This window comes from Nylanderia fulva, unplaced genomic scaffold, assembly GCF_048542155.1.
Source record: "Nylanderia fulva isolate GAGA-0341 unplaced genomic scaffold, ASM4854215v1 Scaffold802, whole genome shotgun sequence".
NCBI classification, from domain to species: Eukaryota; Metazoa; Arthropoda; class Insecta; order Hymenoptera; family Formicidae; genus Nylanderia; species Nylanderia fulva.
The window spans coordinates 481-22,374 of NW_028190920.1; the positions used below are offsets into that span (position 1 = coordinate 481).

General features: G+C 52.0%; 1 non-coding gene and 2 pseudogenes across 1 annotated transcript; all 3 read right to left on the minus strand.

Moving 5' to 3' along the window:
- Positions 1-12,994: 12,994 nt before the first annotated feature.
- Positions 12,995-15,326, minus strand: LOC146719963 (large subunit ribosomal RNA; annotated as a pseudogene).
- A 1,055-nt stretch (positions 15,327-16,381) lies between these two features.
- On the minus strand, positions 16,382-16,536 carry LOC146719964 (5.8S ribosomal RNA). The gene has a single exon (XR_014926294.1). It is a non-coding gene; the product is annotated as a 5.8S ribosomal RNA (ribosomal RNA).
- Positions 16,537-17,347: 811 nt separating this feature from the next.
- LOC146719965 (small subunit ribosomal RNA) lies at positions 17,348-18,075 on the minus strand (annotated as a pseudogene; the record flags this gene model as incomplete).
- Between the last annotated feature and the right edge of the window lie 3,819 nt (positions 18,076-21,894).

The window sequence follows — 21,894 nt, forward strand, 5'->3', positions numbered from 1 at the left end:
TAATGTACCTTTATTTTTATTACTTTTGAGTATTACTTTAACATTAGCTATTTTCCATGCATCGGGAAATATTTCCTCTTTAAAGCAATTATTGATGAGTGTGTAAATTATTTCAGGCTTTTCCTTCCATACTTGTTTGATTATTTCCGTTGTAAAGTTGTCTACTCCGGGTGCTTTATTATTTTTGAGCCTATTTATCGCGTTATTTATTTCTTGAAATGTAATTTCATTTTCCATGTTACAGTTTTTATAGTTTTTAATGTCCTCTAATACTTGTCGATGCTTGTCGTTTTCAATTTTCTTGTCGTCTTTTGGGGCGCATTTAGTTAGGATAGCATTTATCGTTTCTTTCCAGGTATTTGTATTTGTCCCATCCCCTAGTCTTAATGATGTTATTACCTCATCTCTTTTGATTTTATCTCGTACAATTTTATAAGGAATACTCCATGGATCTCTATTTGATTCAGTGGTCACAAAATTTTGCCATGTTTCATATTTTGATTTTCTAATTTCTGCTACGTATTTGTTCCTAATTCTTTTGTACCTCGTTTTTGCATCTTCGAGTAGGTCCACCAAGTTTAGTTTTCTTATTTTGTTGTATCTTTTCTTTGCCTTATTTAATTTCTTTCGCATTTTGGCTAGATTGTCATTCCACCAAGGAACTGCTTTATTAGATTTTTTCTTATACGGTATAGATTTCTTGCATATTTGGTCTAGTATAGTAGAATATGTTTTGACCGCCATTTCTGGCTCATCTATTTGTAATTTATTCAACGCATCATTTGAGAATTGATTTATTAGGAGCTCCTTAAATGTTTCCCAATTGGCTTTCTTGTTGTTAGTTATTGTATTTTATAAATTTTCTGTTTGTTTTTTCGTTAATTTTAAGGTCTAAGATAACTAAATTATGGTCACTAGTAGTGCATTTTGATGAAACATTCCATCTCTCGCATATACCAAGTGTGTTCTCACTGACTAAGGTTAGGTCGATGTTTGACCATTCAAAAGTTGGTGTATCACTGGCTTCGTTTATTACGTATAATCTATTTGCAATTATAAATTCTTCCATGATTCTTCCTCGGTCATCCACTTCTTCAGAAAACCATAGATCTGATTTTGCATTGGCATCCATAGTTATGATTATCTTTTTTGAATTTAATTTATTGATTATATTTTCCATCTCAATTAGTATTGGCTCTATATTTAGTGAGAATTGGCAATAAGTATTTATAATGAAGAAGTCCTCCATCTCAGTCATAACTTGGAAGCACATTATATGAGGAGTGTCAAAGTGTGTTAAATGAAAAGCCTCTATTTTTTCATTTGCAATTATGGCAGCAACCCAGGGGTTATCTACTCCAGGTTTGGGGGCCTAAATTTTTCCTTTGTTCTATGGGGGGGTTTGTTTTTTTTTTCAGGGTTTTAAATTTTTTAAAAACCCCCGGGCCCCTTTTTTTAAAGGGGTTTTTTTTCCTCTTTTTTTAGGTTCAACCATATTCCCCCCCGGGGGGTTTTTTTGTCAAGGTTCCCCCCAGCGTAATTCCTTTTTTTTTTGCTCCCCCGAAATTTGGGCTTCCATTTTTCTTTTTAAAATTTTTCCTTCCCCCAAGTTTTTTTTTCTAGAGGGCCCCCCTTTTGCTAAATAAAATTTTTTCCCCGGGGGTTTTTTTCTTATTTTTTTTTGTCCAAATTAAAAAGAAATTTTTCAATATTTGCCCTGGTTCGATTTTTTTAAAATTTTGTTATTTTTTTCTTTTTTGTATTCCCTTTTTTTGGGTTTCTTTTTTTTTTCCTTTTTTTTGTCTAATTTTGCTAACATTTTTTCCCGGCCCCGGAACCCCTTGAGCCCGAAAAAGTATCGTCCCAAAAAGGGGCCTTAAAAACTCCTCCCTCTAAAGGGCAAAATTTTTTTTTTTTAAGTGTTCTTTTTTTCCCTAGTCACCCCCCGAGTGGGGGTTTGGAAAAAAAATGCCCAATGTACAAAACCCTCCATACTACAAAAGCCAAAAAAACTACGGGGGTGGGCCCCCGGAAAACCCCCCTTTTGGGATCGTTAAAAGGAAATGGCTTTTTAAAGTCCCCACACCATGCTCCTCGACAAATCCTCCCACCTTGGATTGGGACTTTTAAAACCCCTTAAAAACCCAGGTGGGAAAACACCTTGCACCCCCCCCCGGGGAAAAGGGGGGGTGGGCCCCCCACCCGGCAAGGGGGTGATCCACGGGGGGGAGAAATAGGGACATTATTGTGAGAGCTGTTGGGCCCCAAAAAAACAACCAAATCCGGCTAACCCTTTCCCCCCCAGGGGGTAAACCCCCAAAAATGCAAACCCCCCCCTCCCCAAAACCCCCCCCCAAAGGGCCCCAAAAAAAAAACCCCCGCACCCTGGGGGGCCCCCAAAACCCCCCATGGGGCAGTTTGGGGCCGCACGAGCGACCCTCCTGCCCCCCCTAAAAACCCAATTTTAAAACCCCCCTAGGGACCGGAAAATTCCCCCCTTTGGGCCGGAAAAGGGGGGTTTTTTTTTGAAAGGGGCCCGCATCCCCCCCGCCCGCCCCCCGGGGACCCCCCCGGGGAGGCCTGTTCTTTTTTTGTCCCCCCCTGGACACACGCTCAAAAACCCGTTTTTGGAAGCCCCTTTGGGAAAAGGGGGGGGGGGATGACTTTTTTTTAAAGGGGGACCTCCCAAATTTTCCCCTGACTTTAATTTGGTTAAAGTGGGGAACCCCCCCGGGAAAGGGGGGTTTTTCCCCCGGGGGTTACGAGGGCCCCCCCCACTACTAGGGCCCCCCAACCCCCCATTTAAAAGGAAAAATTCCCTTTTTTTAAAGCTTTTTTTATTTAAAATCTCGAACCCCCTTTTCCCAAAAAGGGGGGCCCCCTCACAGAAAACGCGAAGAGGGGGGGAAAACCCTGGGAAAAAAAAGGGAAAAGGGGCCCCCCTCCGGCCCCTCCGGCCCATTTTTTCCCCAGGGGGAAAAAAACTCCCCGAAAACGACTTTTTTTCGTTTTTAAGGCCCCTACCCCTCCCCCAGGGAAATGCGGAAACGTGCCCTTTTTGCCCAAAACTTTGACAAAAAGGGGGACCGTCCACAAGCCCCAAACAGAAAGTTTCCCGGGAATTTTTCCCTGCCCCCGGGGGAAACCTGCGTGCCCCGTGGCGGTTTTTGGAAAAAATTTCCCCCCCCCCCCTTTTGGGCCCTTCTGAGCCATTTTTGGGGTCAAAAAGGCAAAAAATGGTCGACCCTTTTTTGAAAGTTTTTCCCCATTGCCCCGCCCTTTTTAAAACGGCCCCCGTCCTGGTTTTCCCCCCAAAATTTTTCCTTTTTTTTGGGGTTCCCCCCGGGGGGTTTTTTATTTTTCCCCCCTTTTTTTGGGGGCTTGTCCCCCTTTGGGGCTCTTATCGCGTCCCCATACTTCTCTTTTCAATTCCCCCGCGGGTCGCTTTCCCGGGAACGACGCACAAGGGGCTCGAAGGGCCCCGGTTCTATATCCTTTACTACAAAATGAGGGGTTTTTTCCCCGGGCGGTCAAAGGGGCTCGGAAAGTCCTGCTTGGGGGCTAGGTCCCCCAAACCCTTTTCCCCGGCGATGAAATTTTTTTGGTACGATCTTTCCCTAAAAAATTTTTTCTTACTTTGCGTGCCCCCCCCCCATTGCGCCCCTCCCCCAAACGCCCAAATTTTCCCCCGGGAAAAGTTTTCGAGTCTATTTTAAAATTTTTTGGAAAGGGGGCGTGTGCCCCCCCGATTTTCCCCGTCAAAAGGACCCCCCCCCTTCTTCCCCCCCCCTTTTAAAAAATTTAAAAACCCCTTTTTTTTAAAAAAAACCTAAGGGTTTTGGGGGGCCCCCAAAAAAGGGCCCCGCGGTTTTTCCTTTTTTGGGGTTTTTCCCCCTTTTCCCCCCCGGTTTTGATCTCCTCCCCCGGGGCCCCCGGGGTTTGGTTTTCCTTTTTTAAAACCCCGCTTTTTTTTTAAAAGGGCATGGCTTCGGGCTTTCGTTCCCAGACCTGGGTTTGTGAACCGCCCCTTTTTTTTTATTGGTTTTGCCCCGGGGTTTTCCTTCAAAAATTAAAACCCCTACCCCCGATTTTCCCCCCCTTATTTTGGGGGGCAGATACCGCGATCCACCAAAAACTTTTTTTTCGGTTTCCCCCCCCCTCCAAAAACCGCAAACTTGGGTTTTTCCAAAGGCCCCGGGCCGAGGAGGGGCCCCTTTTCGGGGCCCCCCCCCCGAGCCCGCTTTGGGGACCTCAAAAAAAACCTACCGGGGACTTTTAAAATTCGATTGTTAAAATAAATTTTGGGCCCCCTTTAAATTTTTGCGGGGGCCCCCCGGGATTTTTTGGGGGGCAAAAACCCCAAAAACCCCCGAGGGGTTGAAAAGCCCCCCCAAAATTTTTTTAAAAAAAAACGGGGCGGCGTTCTACCCTCCCGAAAATCCTTCCCAAATTTTTTTAAAAAGACTTCGGGGCCTCCTCGTTTTTTTCCCCCCCGAAAAACCCCAACTGTCGATCCAAATTCTCCCCCCGGCCCCCGCGACGCTCCCTTTTTGGGCCCCCCTTAAAAAATTTTTTAAAAAAATTTCCCCCCCACAGAGGGAGAAAAAAATTGGGGGCCAAATAGGTTTGGGGTTCCCCTTTTTGTTTCCCTTTTCCCTTTTCCTTTTTAGAAAGGGGGCCCCCAACGAGCCAATCTTCCGGCGGGGGGAAAAAAGCCCCCCCCCAAAAAAACCCCCTTAAACATTTTTAAATGAGGGGGCCCCGGGGACCCATTTTAAAAAACCTGCTTTTAAAAAAAAAAACTTCCAGGGGCCCCCGTTCCCGGGCGCTTTTTTTTTTTTTGGGAAAATTTTTCCCGCTTTTCTTATTTTTTAAAAACCCCCCCGGGAAATGGGGGGCCCCCCCGGGGTTTTCCCCCCAGGGGGGCGTGTCCCCCGTTACCCCAAAAAACCCCTTTGGGGTTTCCCCGGGTTGAAAATCCCTCAAAACTCGGTCATCGGGGACTTGCCCTTTAAGAAGATTTTTTCCTGTTTCCTCTAAGTTGGTTGAAGATTCCCATGCCTAGGGCTGAGCACTTTTTTTTTTATTTCTTTTTTCCCCTCCGTTGTTGTTTATAAACCCCCCCCCAAATTTTTCTAAATTTTTTTTAGATTTTCAATTCCCCCCCCAACTTTCGATTTTTGCCCTTTTTTTTTTTTTTCCCCCTCCCCCCCCGCAAAGAAGAGCGGTACTAAAAATTTTTTTTTCCAAATTTTTGGGGAGGTTTTCCATGTTCCTTTTTTGGCCACGTCCCCCAAACCCGTATAGCCTTTTTTTGAAATTGTTAGCCCCCTTGCCCCCCACGGGTTGGACTTCCTAAAATTTTCCTTTTTTTTTTGGCCCCTTGAGGTTTTTCAAACCTCGTAAAACAACTTGGGGGGTTTTTTCCGGTTTTTCCCCCCCTATTTCCCCCCCCCGACCTCAACTCGAGCGCCTCCAGCGGGGCCCGAAAAATCACGAGAGCCCCCCGGAAAAAACCTTTTCCCCCCCGGCCCCAGGGTTTCCCCAAACCCCAAAAGTTGGGGGGGCCCCCCCCCCTTTTCCCCCCCTTTTTTCCCCTCTGAGCCGGGTGTCATGGGTTTGGTCGTTTTTTTCCCCCAAATTTTCCCGAAAACCTTTTCCTTTTCCCCGAAACCGGGTCTGGGGGCGAAAAGCCCAAAGGGCAAAAAACGAATATAAAAGAACCTCTCCCCTCCAAAAGGGGGGTTTTGGGGCCCCGCACCCCTTAAAACCCCCTCTATCCCCCGTCCCCGGGGGGGTTTTTTGTTTCGCCCCTTTTTTTTTCGGGCCCCCCTCCTGGGGCCCCCAAACCCGGGGTGGGGATTGGCTCTCGGAAAAAAATAAAACTCTTCCCCCTCAAAAAATTAAACCCCTTTTGGGGTGCCTGGGGTTTCTTCTCTTTTCTTCGCAGTACAAAAATACACGAACCAAAAAGGGAAAGGGAAGCCGGGGCTTTCCCCCTTTTTCCCCAGACCCCCAAAAAATTTTTGCAAAAGGGAGTTTTAAAACAGCGGGGAATTTTTAGGTTACAGGCTGGGGCCCCCCCGCTGCCCCCCGGGCCCTTTTCCACTTTCGGCCACCTCTTTTCCAACCCAAAACCCCAAAAATTTTGCCCCCAAATCCCCCCTTCCTGAGAAAAGGCTCCTGCAATAAAAGGGGCGTAAAACCGTTTTTTTCCCACGACCCCTAAAGCATCTTTTTCCCCTGATTTTTCCCAAAAGCCCCCTGTTCAGCGGGAAAAGGGCTCCCCCCCCTTTGGGCGCCATTAAAAATTTTTCCCCCCAAAGTGGGGGGGGAAAAAGGGGGGGCTTTTCCGCGCTTTTTTTGCGGGGCCCGGGGTCGACCCCCGGTTTTTTTAGGGGGGTGGGGGGGGGGTTTTTTGGGGGGTTCGGGGAGGGTAATTTCAAATTTCCCCTTTTTTACGGGGGGGGGCCCAAATCGCGGAGCTACGCGGGGCCCCAAACGCGGTGCAAATTTCCCAATTCTGTTTTTTTTTGGGGGATTTTTCCTTCTTCGACGCCCCGGGGCCCACCCCACAAAACAAAACCCCCGGGGGGGGCCCCCCCAGGGTTTGCTTTTGAAAACTAGCCCAGGGACAACCCCCGGGAAAAGGCACGAAAGGGCCCCTACCACTAAGTGTTTTTCCGGGGGGCTGCCCTCCCCCGGCCCGGAAGCTTTTACGGGGGGGCATTTTTCCAAAACCCAAAAGGTTTTTAACCCCCTTCCCCCTTTATTTTCCCCACGATCCCCGGTTTGGGAAAAGGGGGGTAAAGGGGGCCCCCAGACCCCCAAAAATACCCCCAAAACCCAAACCTAAATAAAACCCCGGGGGGGGGGCCCCAAACCCCGGGGGGGGACCGTTTTCGCCCCCGATCTTCCGTCCCCCGGGGGCCCTTTATCCCCCCAAAGGGACCTAACACCAAAATTAAGACAAACGCCATTTTTAGGAAAAAACCACCTATTCATCGGCATTTCCCCCCAGGGGAGACGAACAAAAAAAAACAAAAAAAAAAAGAAAAAAAGACCGGGGCGACACGAGGGTCCGATTATTATGTTTTCCCAAAAAAAAACCGCCCTTTGGCCCCCCCCGCCCCGGGGCCCGAAAACCGGGGGGGCGCGGGGGGCCCCCCCCGGCCAGACAGAGACCCCCCTCCCCCGCCATCGAAAAACCCCCCATTAGGAAGGCGAAGGGGGGCATTTGATGGGGCTCCGGGGGCGGAACTTGGTGTAGGGAGGACAAAGGGGTTGGAAAAAAATAGGGACGGGAAAACCCAACCCCCTACCCCCCCCCCACCCCGTCCTCGGGGGGGGGGAAAGTTTTCGCTTTGGCGCCCACAAAACCCAAAAAGGGGTCCTCCCCCAAAAAAACCCTGTGCGCGTGGGGGAAAAATTTAACCCTTTGGGGGCAGTTTTTGCCGACTTGGGCCCTAGCAATTTTTGTGGGGGAAGCCTAGGGTGGGAAATCCTGAAAATATATGAAAAACTCCCCCTTTTTTGGGGCCCCGGGGGTTTTTTCTTTAGAATCTTGGAGATTTTTTTTTTTTGGGGTTTTCCCGGGACTACTCGGGGGACCTTTAAAAACCCCCCCGGACCTTTTTTGGCCCTGATTGGCTGGGGTCCCGCCCATTCCTTTCAATCCCCTTTTTTGTTTTTTCCCCCCCGGGCCCCCCCCATTTGCTTTTAAATTTTCCCCGTCTCCCCACGCACGCGGCAGCCCCCCAGCGGGCGCCGAACGCACCCCCCCCGGGGGGGGGGCCCAGTCCCCACGCGGGGTGCCCTTTTCAAACCGGGGGTTTGGGGGGGAAAATGGGGCCTTAAGGGGTTTGCTTTTTGCCTTTTTTTAAAAAACCCCCCGCGTGGCCCGGCCCCCCCAAATTTCACCCGGGGGGGCAAAACCCCCGGGGGAAGGGCGCCCGCGGGGTGTTGGGGGTTTTAATCTTTCGTTGGGGCAACCTTGGGGGCCTTTAAAAGGGGGGGTTTCCTTTAAACCCTTTTTTGGGGAAAACCGGTTTGGGGCCCCCCCCTTTTGAAAAAGGGAAAACCCGGGGTGCACCCCCCGGGGGCCCAAACCCCCGCGGGGGGTTTCTTTTTTAACTTGGGGTTTTGGGGGAACTGGGTTTTCCCCCAAGGCTTTTTGCCTTTAACCCCCTTTTTAAAAACCCCCGCGTGGGCCCCCCCCCCTGATTTTTTCCGGGGCGCCCCCCCAAAAGGGGCCCCCTCGCCACTACTTTCTTTTCCCCGGTTTTTTGCTGAAATTCCAAACCCAACCCGCCTTAAAAACCTTTCCCTTTTCCCCCAAAGGGGGGGGGCCCCTGCCCGTGGGGGGGGGGTTCCCCTTTTTCCCCAGTCGGGTGACTGCCCCTTTTTTTAAAAAACCCCGGGGAACCCCCCCCGGGGGGCCCCCCCCGGGGGGGGAGAAACACCCAGTTTCTTAGATTTTTTTCCCCTGGGGGGTTCCCCCCCCCCCTCGAGCCGGTTTTTTCCAAAAAACAAAAGTAAAAAGGGTCCCCCCTTAAAAAGGGACGCTTGGGGAAAACCCTTTTTCCCCCCCCCTTTGCAAACCCGGCCGCGCGCCTGGGAAAAATCCTATTTTCGAAACACCCCAGTTTTTTTAAGGGGAAAAAGGGGGCCCCCGGGGCCAAACCCTTGGGGGGGGGCCTTTGGGAAAACCCGTTTTTTTTGGGCTATCGGGGGTTTTTTACCCATTTTGCGTTTTCCCCCTTTCCCCAAAAAATTTTTTTCCATTTTTTTCTGGGCAAACCGTCAATTTTCCCCCCTTTTTTTTTTTTTTTTAAAACCCCCCTTTGAAAAACCCGGGGGTTTACCCTCGGGGCCCTTTTTTCTGGTGGCCCAAAAAAAACAGAGGGACCACGCTTAAAACACACTAGGGGTGGCGCCCCCCTATGAACCCTTTGGGGCTTGCGACTTTTTACTCGTGGGAAAGCTGTGGGGGAAATTTTAATAGGAAAAAGGGGGGGTGGGAATCTCTTAATTCCCCCCCATGGGGTCACTAAATTTAAAACGAAGGGATTTGGGATGTTTTTGTCTACGGGGGCGCGACGACCCTTCCCCAAAAAAAAAATCCCCCAAATCCCCCCCGAACAAAATTGGGGGGGGCTTTTTTCTGTTGGTTTTTTGCAGTCCCCCCAAAACCCCGGGCGTTAAGGCGGAGCTAGCCCCAAAAGGGGGCTCTTTCTTCACCCCCGAAACCCTTCCCGCAAAAATTCAAAAAAAGCGCGATTGTGGGGGGGGCCCCCAAATCTAAAAAGCCTCCATTTGCCCCCAATGAAAAGGGCCCCGGTTTTCCCCTTTCCCTTTTTTTATAACGCGATGGGATTACTTTTAAAAAGTTTTTTTATTTTTTCCGGGGCCCCCAAAAAAATCGGTCGTCAAAGTTCGGGGCGGGCGGAAAGTTAAAAAACCCCTCTGCAACTCAAAAATCGTTCGCGAAAAACAAAAACCCCCCGCCACGAAAAATTTTAAAACGGGAAAAGAAAAAAATTTTGAGGTTTCCCCCTTTTCCTCCGCCCCAACGGGTGCCCGATCATTTCCTAAACGGTACTTCTCCCCCCCTTAAAGCTCTGGGCCCCTCCAAAGCGGTTTCGCTAACAAATATTGCGCGGCTACACCACGGGGCCCCCCCAAAACCCTTTTTGAAAAATTTTTGGTTCCCGGGGCCCCCCCCCGGCCCCGGGGGCGTCCCCCAAACCCCCCGTTTTCCCCCTCGACCGCCCTCCCCCTTTTTGGGGAAAAACCCACCAACCCCGGGAAACGTTATGCCCAGGGAAAAATTTTCCCCCGGGGTTTTAAAAGGGGGTTCCCAAACCCGCCCCCGTTTTGGGCAACCGGCCCCGGAAAATCGCGCCCCCGAAACCCGGGATTTTTCCCTTAGGGGTTTGGCCCGGGTTTTCCCCCTAAAGGGGGGAAAAGTGGGGGGTAGCCCGGGGCCCCGGGGGCAAAGGGGCCACCCGGGGCCCCCCTTTAAACTAAGGGGGTTTGGGGGCCCGCAAAACCTTTTTCCCCCCGCCCCCTCCCATCGCCCCGGGCCCGGGAAACCGGCCCCCCACGCGTTTAAAAAGGGGTTTTATTTTTTTTTTTGGGGGCCCCCCAAAATCCGGGTTTTGGGTTTTTTTCCCCCAAAAAAGGGGGCCCAAAACCCAAAATTTCCGGCAAAAAACCCCTCCCCCCAAGGGCACTTCGTTTTGCCCAGTTGGGGTCCCCCCAAACCAAAAGAGGTTTTTCCAAAAGGTTTTTATTGGGCCCTCAGCCCCGAGGGAAAACAGGGGGCGCAGGATCCCCCCCTGGGCTGAACCCAAAACCCCGGGTTTTGGCCGTTTCCCTTTTTCCCCCCCCTGAAACCCGGGGAGGCCCTTTAAAACCCGCCCTTTTTCCTTAAAATCCCCGGGGGGGAGGCCCCCCCTAAAAAGGGGGGTGTTGCATTCCCCCCCGAAAAACCCAAACCCCGAACCCATCAGAGAACAAACTGGGGGGCTGCGTTTTGGGGGAAAACCCCCCCCCCCAAACCCCAAACAACCATCGCCCCACCCACAGCGAGAAAAGACAAACCCTCCGGGGGTCCCCCAAAAAAAAGGATGAAAAGGGGGGTGACGGGAGTAAAGAACCCCCCCCCCCGGGCCCCAAAAAAAAAAAACGCCGCGATTTGGGAAAAAAGAGAGAGTTGTGGTTGGTTCGTGATGCGCCAACGAAGTCCTCTAGTAAGGACCTTCAGCCTCTCACGTCCAAGTTGTACCTCCACCTCCTCGTGGTGCTCCCGGAAACGGCCTACTTTGGAAGTTTAGACTCGGTAGGTGTCGACTAAGCGAGTGTACAGCGAAGGGCGCCCCTAAGGGCTTCGGCCCATGCGCCTACGGTCATGGTGAGTTGTGGGGCCAAGAAAGACCGGGGTTTCTTGGGGGGCTCTCGGTTGTCAATCCGTTTGCCCCCCTACACGCAGTAAATTATGAATAAAGCTAAGAATGATTCTAATGTCCCGGGTTCTCGGATGGCCCGGGGTCTGCGTGCGAGTGCTCGCTTGAGTGAGCGCGCGAGAGGTGCGGAGGACCCTGACGGGGTCGCAGCTGGTCCGTCGCGAATCACTATAAGGACCAGCCAGGCTGAAGTGGACAGCCTAGAGGAGGAGATGGTCAGCTGTGAGCATTGTTAGGCGAAATTCCAAAACATGCGTGGTCTTGGTGTCCACAAAGTACGTGCACACCCACTACAAGCCAACAGTGCTATCAATGTTGACCGCGTAAAGGCCAGATGGTCAGTGGAAAAAACTAGAATCATGGCACGCGCTGAGGCTGAAGGCACCTTAGCCGGGGAACCTTTCATTAACCAGTATCTGGAGACAAGGTTCCCCAATAGGAGTCTCGAAGCCATCAAGGGTAAACGGCGACAGGAGCCTTACCGAGTGATGGTTAGAGACTTCTGCCAAGAGATCCAATCGCGTCGCGCGATTGTGATCGATGAGGGCGATAGGGATAGTGCGGTGATGACACGAGCCGACACCATTCCTGCGGCCATTGAGGCTAGTACTGACGATCAAAGCGCACATCAGCCTCCCCCTGAACAAAGTTCTCAGAGGCTGCGGGACAAGATACAATCACTCGTAGAGCAGAGTGCGGCGTTCCGTAGCTACGAGGCTGATACTCTTGCTGGCACGGCAAGAGATGCTCTGACGGCGGGGAGGGTCGACGTCTTGGCTATCGAAAGATGGCTGGGCATGATCTTTCCTCTGCCGCTACAAGTGCGCCCTCCGCAACGCGTTTCGGCAAAGAAGCACTGTCCTCCAGTTAAACGAGAGAGCAAGGAGCAGAAGAGAAAGAGGGAGTATGCAATTGTGCAATCCCTCTACAGAAAGAACAAGAAGTCCTGTTTGTCGCGTATTCTCGAGGGCGACTCGGTGCGCGAGAGGCCGTCTGCTGTCGAATTCCTTAACTGCTGGCGCCCCATTATGGAGGCCTCCAGCGGTGCGGATGGAGACATGACGGACTTGCGTGAGTCGTTTGGGGAAGCGGCACAGGCTGCGAGTGCTGGCCGGGGCCGTACGTCGGGCCCGAGAGGGATTCACCTCGAAGGTCTTGGCGATGGCGCTGCCACGGATCCAGTTCCTGTGGCGGATAAGACCTTGCTCTGGGATCCTATAACACCTGCAGAGGTGAACAGGATTTCCGTAGAGACTGGCACTGCGCCCGGATTGGACCAGATTACGCCGAGGATGTGGAACGCTGTTCCTGCGATTCTTCGTGCGTTTCTGTTCAATCTGCTGCTCCTGACAGAGACGATCCCCTCATCAATCGCCACAACCAGAACGGTATTCCTTGAGAAGGGGGGTATGTCCGATCGGCCAGGTCCGACGGAGTACCGACCTCTCAGCATAGGATCCGTTATAATAAGACACTTCCACAAGATATTGGCAAAGAGATTGGCAGCCCTCGACATCTTCGACAGGCGCCAAAAGGGGTTCCGGCCGGTGGACGGGGTATGTGAGAACGTCCCAGAGAACGTTAAGAGAGTCATAGTTACTCCCGCCGTTTACCCGCGCTTGCTTGAATTTCTTCACGTTGACATTCAGAGCACTGGGCAGAAATCACATTGCGTCAACACCCGCGAGGGCCATCGCAATGCTTTGTTTTAATTAGACAGTCGGATTCCCCTAGTCCGTGCCAGTTCTGAGCTGAGCGTTGAATGGCGGCCGAAGAGGACGACCACGACGGCTGGCGCCGCCACGGAAGCCTCGCAGCAAGGAAGATCCGCGGGAGGCCAAGGCACGGGACCGAGCTCGGATCCCGGGACCGGCGCGAGAACGCCGACCGTTCACCTCGCCCAGGCCCGGCATGTCAGCCAGACCCGCTTCCCGACCAAGCCCGACACGCCCCGCTCCTCAGAGCCAATCCTTATTCCGAAGTTACGGATCCAATTTGCCGACTTCCCTTACCTACATTATTCTATCGACTAGAGGCTCTTTACCTTGGAGACCTGCTGCGGATATGGGTACGAACCGGCGCGACACCTCCACGTGGCCCTCTCCTGGATTTTCAAGGTCCGAGGGGAAGATCCGGACACCGCCGCAACTGCGGTGCTCTTCGCGTTCCAAACCCTATCTCCCTGCTAGAGGTTTCCAGGGAACTCGAACGCTTATACAGAAAAGAAAACTCTTCCCGGATCTCCCGACGGCGTCTCCAGGTCATTTTGGGTTACCCCGACGAACACTCTTACGAGGGCCCGAATTGTATGCGGTTCCGCTGCCGGGTTCCGGAATAGGAACCGGATTCCCTTTCGCCCGACGGGCATGTGTCTTTCGTATAATATTTATTATTATTTCTCGACACTCGAGTATATTGTACGCCGTCATTGACATAGGATTTCTCCTAGGGCTTAGGATCGACTGACTCGTGTGCAACGGCTGTTCACACGAAACCCTTCTCCACGTCAGTCCTCCAGGGCCTCGCTGGAGTATTTGCTACTACCACCAAGATCTGCACCGAAGGCGGCTTCAGGCAGGCTCGCGCCCAGACCCTTCTGCGCTCACCGTCGCGACCCTCCTACTCGTCAGGGCTTCGTGACGACGCGAGAGAAGATTAACGCCCGCTCCCGGTTGCCGCCTCACTTGCCGCTGACGGCAGAGTATAGGCTCGACGCTTCAGCGCCATCCATTTTCAGGGCTAGTTGCTTCGGCAGGTGAGTTGTTACACACTCCTTAGCGGATTCCGACTTCCATGGCCACCATCCTGCTGTCTTAAGCAACCAACGCCTTTCATGGTGTCCCATGAGCGTCGAGTTGGGCGCCTTAACTCTGCGTTTGGTTCATCCCACAGCGCCAGTTCTGCTTACCAAAAATGGCCCACTTGGCACTCTGATCCGAAGATGCTCGTGGCTTCATAATTCAAGAAAGCCAGAGATCTTACCCATTTAAAGTTTGAGAATAGGTTGAGGTTGTTTCGGCCCCAAGGCCTCTAATCATTCGCTTTACCAGATGAGACTCGCGAGCGTTCCGTGCGGAACTGCCGAGTGCCAGCTATCCTGAGGGAAACTTCGGAGGGAACCAGCTACTAGATGGTTCGATTAGTCTTTCGCCCCTATACCCAGTTCCGACGATCGATTTGCACGTCAGAATCGCTACGGACCTCCATCAGGGTTTCCCCTGACTTCGTCCTGACCAGGCATAGTTCACCATCTTTCCGGTCCCAACGTGTACGTTCTGGGTGCGCCTCTTCTCGCGATGAGAACGAGACGCCCCGGGAGTGCGAGGCCGCATCGCGACGCGGCCCATCCTCCCTAGGTCGACGGCCAGGGCCGACCTTCACTTTCATTACGCCTTTAGGTCTCGCGACAAGTCCCAATGACTCGCGTACATGTTAGACTCCTTGGTCCGTGTTTCAAGACGGGTCCTAAGAGTACCCAAAGCAGTTGCGTCGCCGACCGGTATCGGTCTCCCGCGAGACCGCGGGAGACGTTCGCAGGCCTGTCGAAGGTGTACCGTACTGTAACCAACAGCGGGCCAGGACCGGGGACGGCGCGAAGTCCGTAACCTCCGAATACCGTGGCGCGCGCTTGCGACGGTCTCGACGCACCGTGAATAGTGCGGCCTGATACCTTGCGCGTACCGCCGAGCAGCCGGCCGGGCGACCGAGGGTTTGTCGCGTGCCGTTATACCGGCGACGCGACAGACACCGCACCCGGGCCGTAGACCGACACCCAGCGGGTCGCAACGTTCTACTTGGGGAGAAGTGCACGACGACGAGCGCCGGACATCGGCGCACGGTAGCGTGCCCGCGCGCGAGCCGCAAGGACTCCGCGGGACATCGCCGACCGACGCGAAGCCAGCGCCGCTGACGATGAATCTCCCCGTTCGATCTTTTGGGTTTCTTAGGTTTACCCCTGAACGGTTTCACGTACTCTTGAACTCTCTCTTCAAAGTTCTTTTCAACTTTCCCTCACGGTACTTGTTCGCTATCGGTCTCGTGGTCGTATTTAGCCTTAGATGGAGTTTACCACCCACTTAGAGCTGCACTCTCAAGCAACCCGACTCTAAGGAGAGATCCTCCCGAGGCGCGCACCGGTCGCTACGGGCCTGGCAACCTCTACGGGTAAGTGGCCCCATTCAAGATGGACTTGGACGCGACGCGGCACCTCGGGATAAGCGGATCCTCCCAAACACCACATTTCCCTGCGGCGGAACCGCGGGATTCGGTGCTGGGCTCTTTCCTGTTCGCTCGCCGCTACTAAGGAAATCCTGGTTAGTTTCTTTTCCTCCGCTTAATAATATGCTTAAATTCAGCGGGTAATCTCGCCTGCTCTGAGGTCGTCGCATAGTGAGTTTTCGTAGCCGTTTGCCTCCTCCGCGTCGCTCATCGTCGTCTCTCCTCTATAATATATATTATAAGAGGGAGAGAGAGAGAGCGTCGAACGAGAGAGCAGCAGCGGCAGCACACGAAATACGCGAGAAGGCAAATCGCCGGGGCGCTAACCGCACACACACTCGTTGGTGGTAATGGAGACGATATATCGCGGGGTTCGAGATTCTCGGCTCTCCCTTCTCTTTTATATACGAAATTCGGGCGGAATCGATTCGACGAGTACACGACGCGGCACGCCGGTCCCCTTTTTTCGCTTTACGAAAATTTCGTGGACTCGGACACGCGGTCGGCTCGCGATTCAAAACCCTTCTCCGTAAAGAGGTAAAGGATTACGAATGCTCTCTCCGCCGGACGACGACGCGCCGTATATTTCTCCGTAATACCGTTATGTGTGCGGGCAAGGGCGCCTCGGCATAAGACGCGCGAGCGCTATCGCACCGAGAGACGCGGCACAGAGTGCGAGAGCAGTCCGGTCAGTCTGTGTGATGTACGGAGAGGAGAGACGGTGAGACAAGCGCTACCTACTTTCGGGAGACAACGACGCACGCGCCGCTCTAGGGAAAGCGGTGCCATTTACCGTCCTGACCCTTTTTTTGGCCGTTTGTTGCTCCCTTTGCGCGCGCTCTTACTCTCATCCCATTTCTCCTCGGCTCTCGCATACACACACGACTTGGATACACAAACACGCTCCCCCTCTTAATTCGCGCAGCATTCTCTGGGCGCGCGTTCGCCAACGTTTTACACGCTTGTGCGCTTCTCCTCCTTATTATTATCATTTCGGTGTGTCATTTCAGACGACGCCAGGATTTGCACCGCGGCCGGTCGGCGCGGCACAGACACCTCGGGCGAACGTCCAACGATTGCTCGTACGCCCATTGTAAGCGTTGCACAGGGCACAGGCGACGCGCGCGCCATTTTCTGGTCGCCCGCGTCGTGGCCGTGCGCGCTTTTCGGACGCAAGCAGTTTAGGGGTACTAAAACGACCCTCAGCCAGGCGTGGTCCGGGAATTGTATCCGTGGACCGCAATGTGCGTTCTAAATGTCGATGTTCATGTGTCCTGCAGTTCACAAGTTGACGCGCAATTAGCTGCGTTCCTCATCGACCCACGAGCCAAGTGATCCACCGTTCAGGGTAATCGTTCGAAATTTTTGCGTTCGCGGAGAAACGCGCTTCTCGTTCAACCATTGTGGTCTCTTCTTTCGGACGAGAGAGAGAGAATAATCGTGGTGGCTCTTCGATCAGCCTGTCCGCGCGCGTCCGAGGACGCGCGCGGACCGCCGCCTCCCGCCAGGGAAGGCTACGGCACAAAGATAGAGTTGTGTGTTTCTCGTTCGGAGCGTCTCTCCCGCAACGGGAGAGCCGGGGCGGAAGCTCTTTGAAGAAACCGTCGGACCGACACAGTTGACAGATTGGTCGAAATATCATCGATCCCTTCTCTGTGTTATATATATATATTATAATAATATATGGGGGTCCTCTCGCTCGGCACTCGCGGTCGCACACCGTGTGTTCTCGGCACGCTGACCGCTGCCCCGCGACAACGGGGAGGGCGCGCGTCGACGAACGTCGTGGGTGCTGCACACACGCGTGCGCGGGCATAGGTTACCACCGGTTCGCGCTCAACGCCGAATCGACGCTCTGTGTGTGTGTGTGACCGGAGAATGGCACACACACGAGCGTGATCGCGAAGCGTCTCGCTCCGAATCGTCGTCGACCACCGCCGGGCGCGCTGCTCTGCTTGCCGACTACTTTCGGTCAGAGAGGCGCGACGGCGTCCGTCGTTATATCAAAACACAACAACAAATTTCGTCAAATTCGTTATTTTCTTTTTCTCTGAGAGCGCCTTTTCAGCGCGTCCATTCAGTCGCCGACTGCTGCGAGCGCGCGTCTCTCCCAAAAGAGAGGACTCTCGACGCAGAGCAGGACCTCCGGAACGTTAATGATACTTCCACAGGTTCACCTACGGAAACCTTGTTACGACTTTTACTTCCTCTAAATGATCAAGTTTGGTCATCTTCCCGGCAACATCGGCAATGCCGAGACATTGCCGCGCACCAGTCCGAAGACCTCACTAAATCATTCAATCGGTAGTAGCGACGGGCGGTGTGTACAAAGGGCAGGGACGTAATCAACGCGAGCTTATGACTCGCGCTTACTGGGAATTCCTCGTTCATGGGGAACAATTGCAAGCCCCAATCCCTAGCACGAAGGAGGTTCAGCGGGTTACCCGGGCCTTTCGGCCAGGGAACACACGCTGATTCCTTCAGTGTAGCGCGCGTGCGGCCCAGAACATCTAAGGGCATCACAGACCTGTTATTGCTCAATCTCGTGCGGCTAGAAGCCGCCTGTCCCTCTAAGAAGATTTGTTTGTACGTTGGTAGTAAAAACCCGCCAGCCGAAGCCGGGGGCCTTCGCGATACCATAAGGTACGCCTATTTAGCAGGCTAGAGTCTCGTTCGTTATCAGAATTAACCAGACAAATCACTCCACCAACTAAGAACGGCCATGCACCACCACCCACCGAATCAAGAAAGAGCTATCAATCGGTCAACTCTTCCGGTGTCTGGGCCTGGTGAGGTTTCCCGTGTTGAGTCAAATTAAGCCGCAGGCTCCACTCCTGGTGGTGCCCTTCCGTCAATTCCTTTAAGTTTCAGCTTTGCAACCATACTTCCCTCAGAACCCAAAAGCTTTGGTTTCCCGGAAGCAGCCCGCCGAGTCATCGGAGGAACTTCGGCGGATCGCTAGCTGGCATCGTTTATGGTTAGAACTAGGGCGGTTTCTGATCGCCTTCGAACCTCTAACTTTCGTTCTTGATTAATGAATGAGGGAGAGAATGAGAGCGTTGCGGAAGTGAGTGAGATAGCGTGTATGAGAGTAATTGGTGCGAGACTCCGTAAATTCCTGTTTACGGAGACGAACAAAATTTCAAAGAGTGCGAGTGAGAAAATACTGGACATTGTGGGAGAATATGAGGAACAGATGATGAAAATGTTGGGTAAAAATGAGAGAATACAGGGGAAACTGGATGAGTGTATGCGTCGAGCGAGTCGGGATTTAGCCTACGGCGGAAGTGGAATGAGCTATGCGAGCGTGAGTGCGAAAAATGTTGAAAAGAGCGTGATTGAAAAGGTACAGGAAGTGTATGTGAAAACGAATGAAAACGAAAGAGAAGAGTTATGCGGTAATAGTGAGAGCGGATGATGCAAGTTCGAGTGTGACAAGTGAGGAAGTAAAGGAGAGAATGATGAAGCATGTGAGCAAGTCACTGAATGTGCGTGTGAAAGCGGTGAGGAAAGTGAGGAATGGAGGTGTAGCGATTGAGACGATGAGAGAGATTGAGTTGAAAAGAATAAGAAAGTGTGGTCAGTTTAAGAATGCTGGCCTAAAGGTTGAGCTGCCTCGCAAGATAGGCCCAAAGATCATCTTGTACGATGCGCCGAATGATATGGCAAGTGAAGTGTTAATGAGAGAAATGTATGAGAGGAGCTTGAAAGGGCGAGTGGATGAGAGAGTATTTATGGAACGTGTGCGTGTTGTGAGTAGGAATGCGAAGAAAGATGCAACCTGCGGAAATGTGATATTAGAAGTTACGAGTGCAATAAGAAATGTGCTCTGTAGTGACGGACGAGTGTTTGTGCATTGGAAGGCCTTTAGGGTGAAAGAGTTTTTCAGTGTTCTGAGGTGCCACAAGTGCTTCGCATTTGGGCACATGATGCGGCAATGCACCGAAAAGGAAAGACTGTGCCAAAAATGTGGATGTGTAGGACACATGATGAGAGATTGTAAAAAGGAAAGTGTGTGTAGAAACTGTAAACTGAAAAGGAGCAAATGTGATCACTCGGTTCTGTCCGAAGTGTGTCCGGAATACGTGAGAGCGTTAGAGAGAGAGAAAGCGAGAATAAATGACGAATGAATGGTGCGTGAATGTGGTGCAGTATAACTGCCAGAGAGCGTATGCGGTTATGTGTGATCTGGGTGAGATGATGCGCGAACGTCGAGTGAGTGTAGCACTGCTGCAAGAACCGTATGAAAGGCATGGACGTGTGGTGGGCTTGCCCATAAATATGGATGTGATTGTGTGCGAAAGTGGGACGGTGAAAGCAGCAGTGGTGGTAAATGACTCTAGGTTAGACGTGATGTGCGTGAGAGAGTGTACGAATAAACTTGGAGTGAGTGTGTGGTTGAAGGGGGACTTTGGCGAAATGTATGTGGTGTCCATGTATTGCCAGTATGGTAAGTGTATCGAGCCGTACTTGGCGTACATGGACAGAGTATGTGAGACGGCCGGGAGAAAGCGTCTGCTGATAGGTATGGATGCGAATGCCGTCTCTCCCTTGTGGTATAGCAAGGGTGGAGGCAGCAGAGAGAGTGAAGCGCGTGGTAGAATGATTGAGGAATGGATGATTGCGAGCGGGATGAATGTTGTTGTATGAGCCAAGCGAGTTTTACTCGTTCAGCGGGCCAAATGGGGAGAGTGACATCGATGTTACTTTCGTGAACGGCGTGAATGGAGGGTGCCGGTATGAGTGGGAAGTAAAGCCGACTGGGGAGTGAGTGACCATAACGTATTGTTAATACGGATGGTACACAGAGAGAATGTAGGTACGAATGAGGGCATGCTTAGATGGGTGTGCAAGGACGTAGACTGGGAAGGATATATGTGTGATATGCGAAAGAGTGCGTTAGAGGATGCAGCGAGCGCCATAGACGAAGCGGATGCGCAGAGCTGTGTAGAGCGAATGATGAAATGGATCCATAGTGCGAATGATCGATGGATGAAGAGGTGTAAACCTGTGTATGCTAGGAAGCTTGTGTGGTGGACGGATGAGCTTGAGAAACTGAAGAAGGCTGTAGGAAGGAGCAGACGTGCCTACCAGCGTGCGAGAAAGAGGAATGGAAGCAGAGTGGAAGAAAGAATGAATGAATATAAGTATGTTTTGCGGGAGTATAAGGAGGAAATGCGAAGAGTGAAAGAGGAGAATTGGAAGCGATTTGTGTGCGTGACTGGGAAGAGGGATCCATGGAGCGATGTATATAAGGTGTGCATGGGAAAGCGTGATAGGGTAAGATTAAGTGGCATAAAAGTGGGTGATAGAGTGACGAGTACATAAAAAGAAAGCGCGGATGAGCTAATGAAGAGATTCTTCCCGGCAGCAAGGACGAACGTGGCGATAGACGCCAGGGGAGACGTGAGGGAGGAAGAAAAGCAGTTTGAATGGAGCGAAGTGGATGTGGCAGTGAGATCGATGAAAGTGGGTAAGGCACCTGGTATGGATGGTGTGAGTGCTGAGATGTTGCGAGCGATTTGGCGTGCTGTCCCGGTATGGATGAAAAGAATGTATGATGTATGTCTGAATACAGCGTGTTTCCCCCCGGCGTGGAAGACTGCGCGGGTGGTAGTGTTATTGAAGTCTCCCGATAAACCTAGGTCGGACCCTGGGTCTTATAGGCCCATTTGACTGCTGTCCGTGCTGGGGAAAGTGTTGGAGCGAATGACGGTTGGAAGACTCGAGCGAACGATGTGTGGAAGAATGTGTGACGCCCAGTACGGATTCGTAAGGAATCGGTCGACCGAGGATGCATGGAATCGAGTGCATGACTGGGTGAATGGGTCGGAGAGAAAGTATGTGTTAGGAGTGTTCGTGGACTTCAAAGGAGCGTTTGATAACCTAGAGTGGGAATGTGTGATCGAGAAATTGCGTGAGGTTGAATGTGAAGAAATTGAATTATGGAAGAGCTATTTTAGCGGCAGGCGTGTATGCATGATGGGTGCGTGTGACACAGTGTGGAAAGACGTAAAGCGTGGCTGCCCGCAGGGCTCCATCTGTGATCCATTTATATGGAACCTAATAATGGATGAACTGTTGTGGCGGCTGCGTGAGAGTGAATGTAAAGTGGTTGCGTACGCGGATGACTTGTTGTTGGTCGTGGAAGGATAGAGCCGAGCGGAGTTGGAGAGAAAGGGTACTAAGTGGATGAGAATGGTGTACGAATGGGGAGTGAAAGTAGGTGTGAGTGTGTCTGAGAACAAGACTGTGATGATGTTGATGAAAGGTAGTATGGCTGGGACGAGGCCTCCCAATGTACGAGTGAATGATAGATGCGTGAGGTATGCGAGGAGCGTGAAATATCTGGGTGTTTGTGTGAGTAAAAGGATAAACTACAGGTTGCATCTGGAGTGTCTGAGAAAGAAATGTATGAATGTGGTGGGAAAATTAAGACGCGTGTTGAGAAGTGAGTGGGGTTTGCGAAAGAAAGCTGTGACTGTGTTGTACAAAGTTCTGTTCATGTCGTGTGTGATGTATGGAGCGAGTGTATGATATAGAGTGATGAGATTTGATTATGCGAGGGAGCTCATAAATAGGTGCCAGCGAGTGGTGTTGAGTGCGTGTCTGAATGTATGTAGAACGGTCTCCACGGCGGCCATGCAAGTCCTTATGGGTGGCTTGCCGTGGGACCTGGAGTGCGTGAGAAGAGGAGTGTTGTATAAGG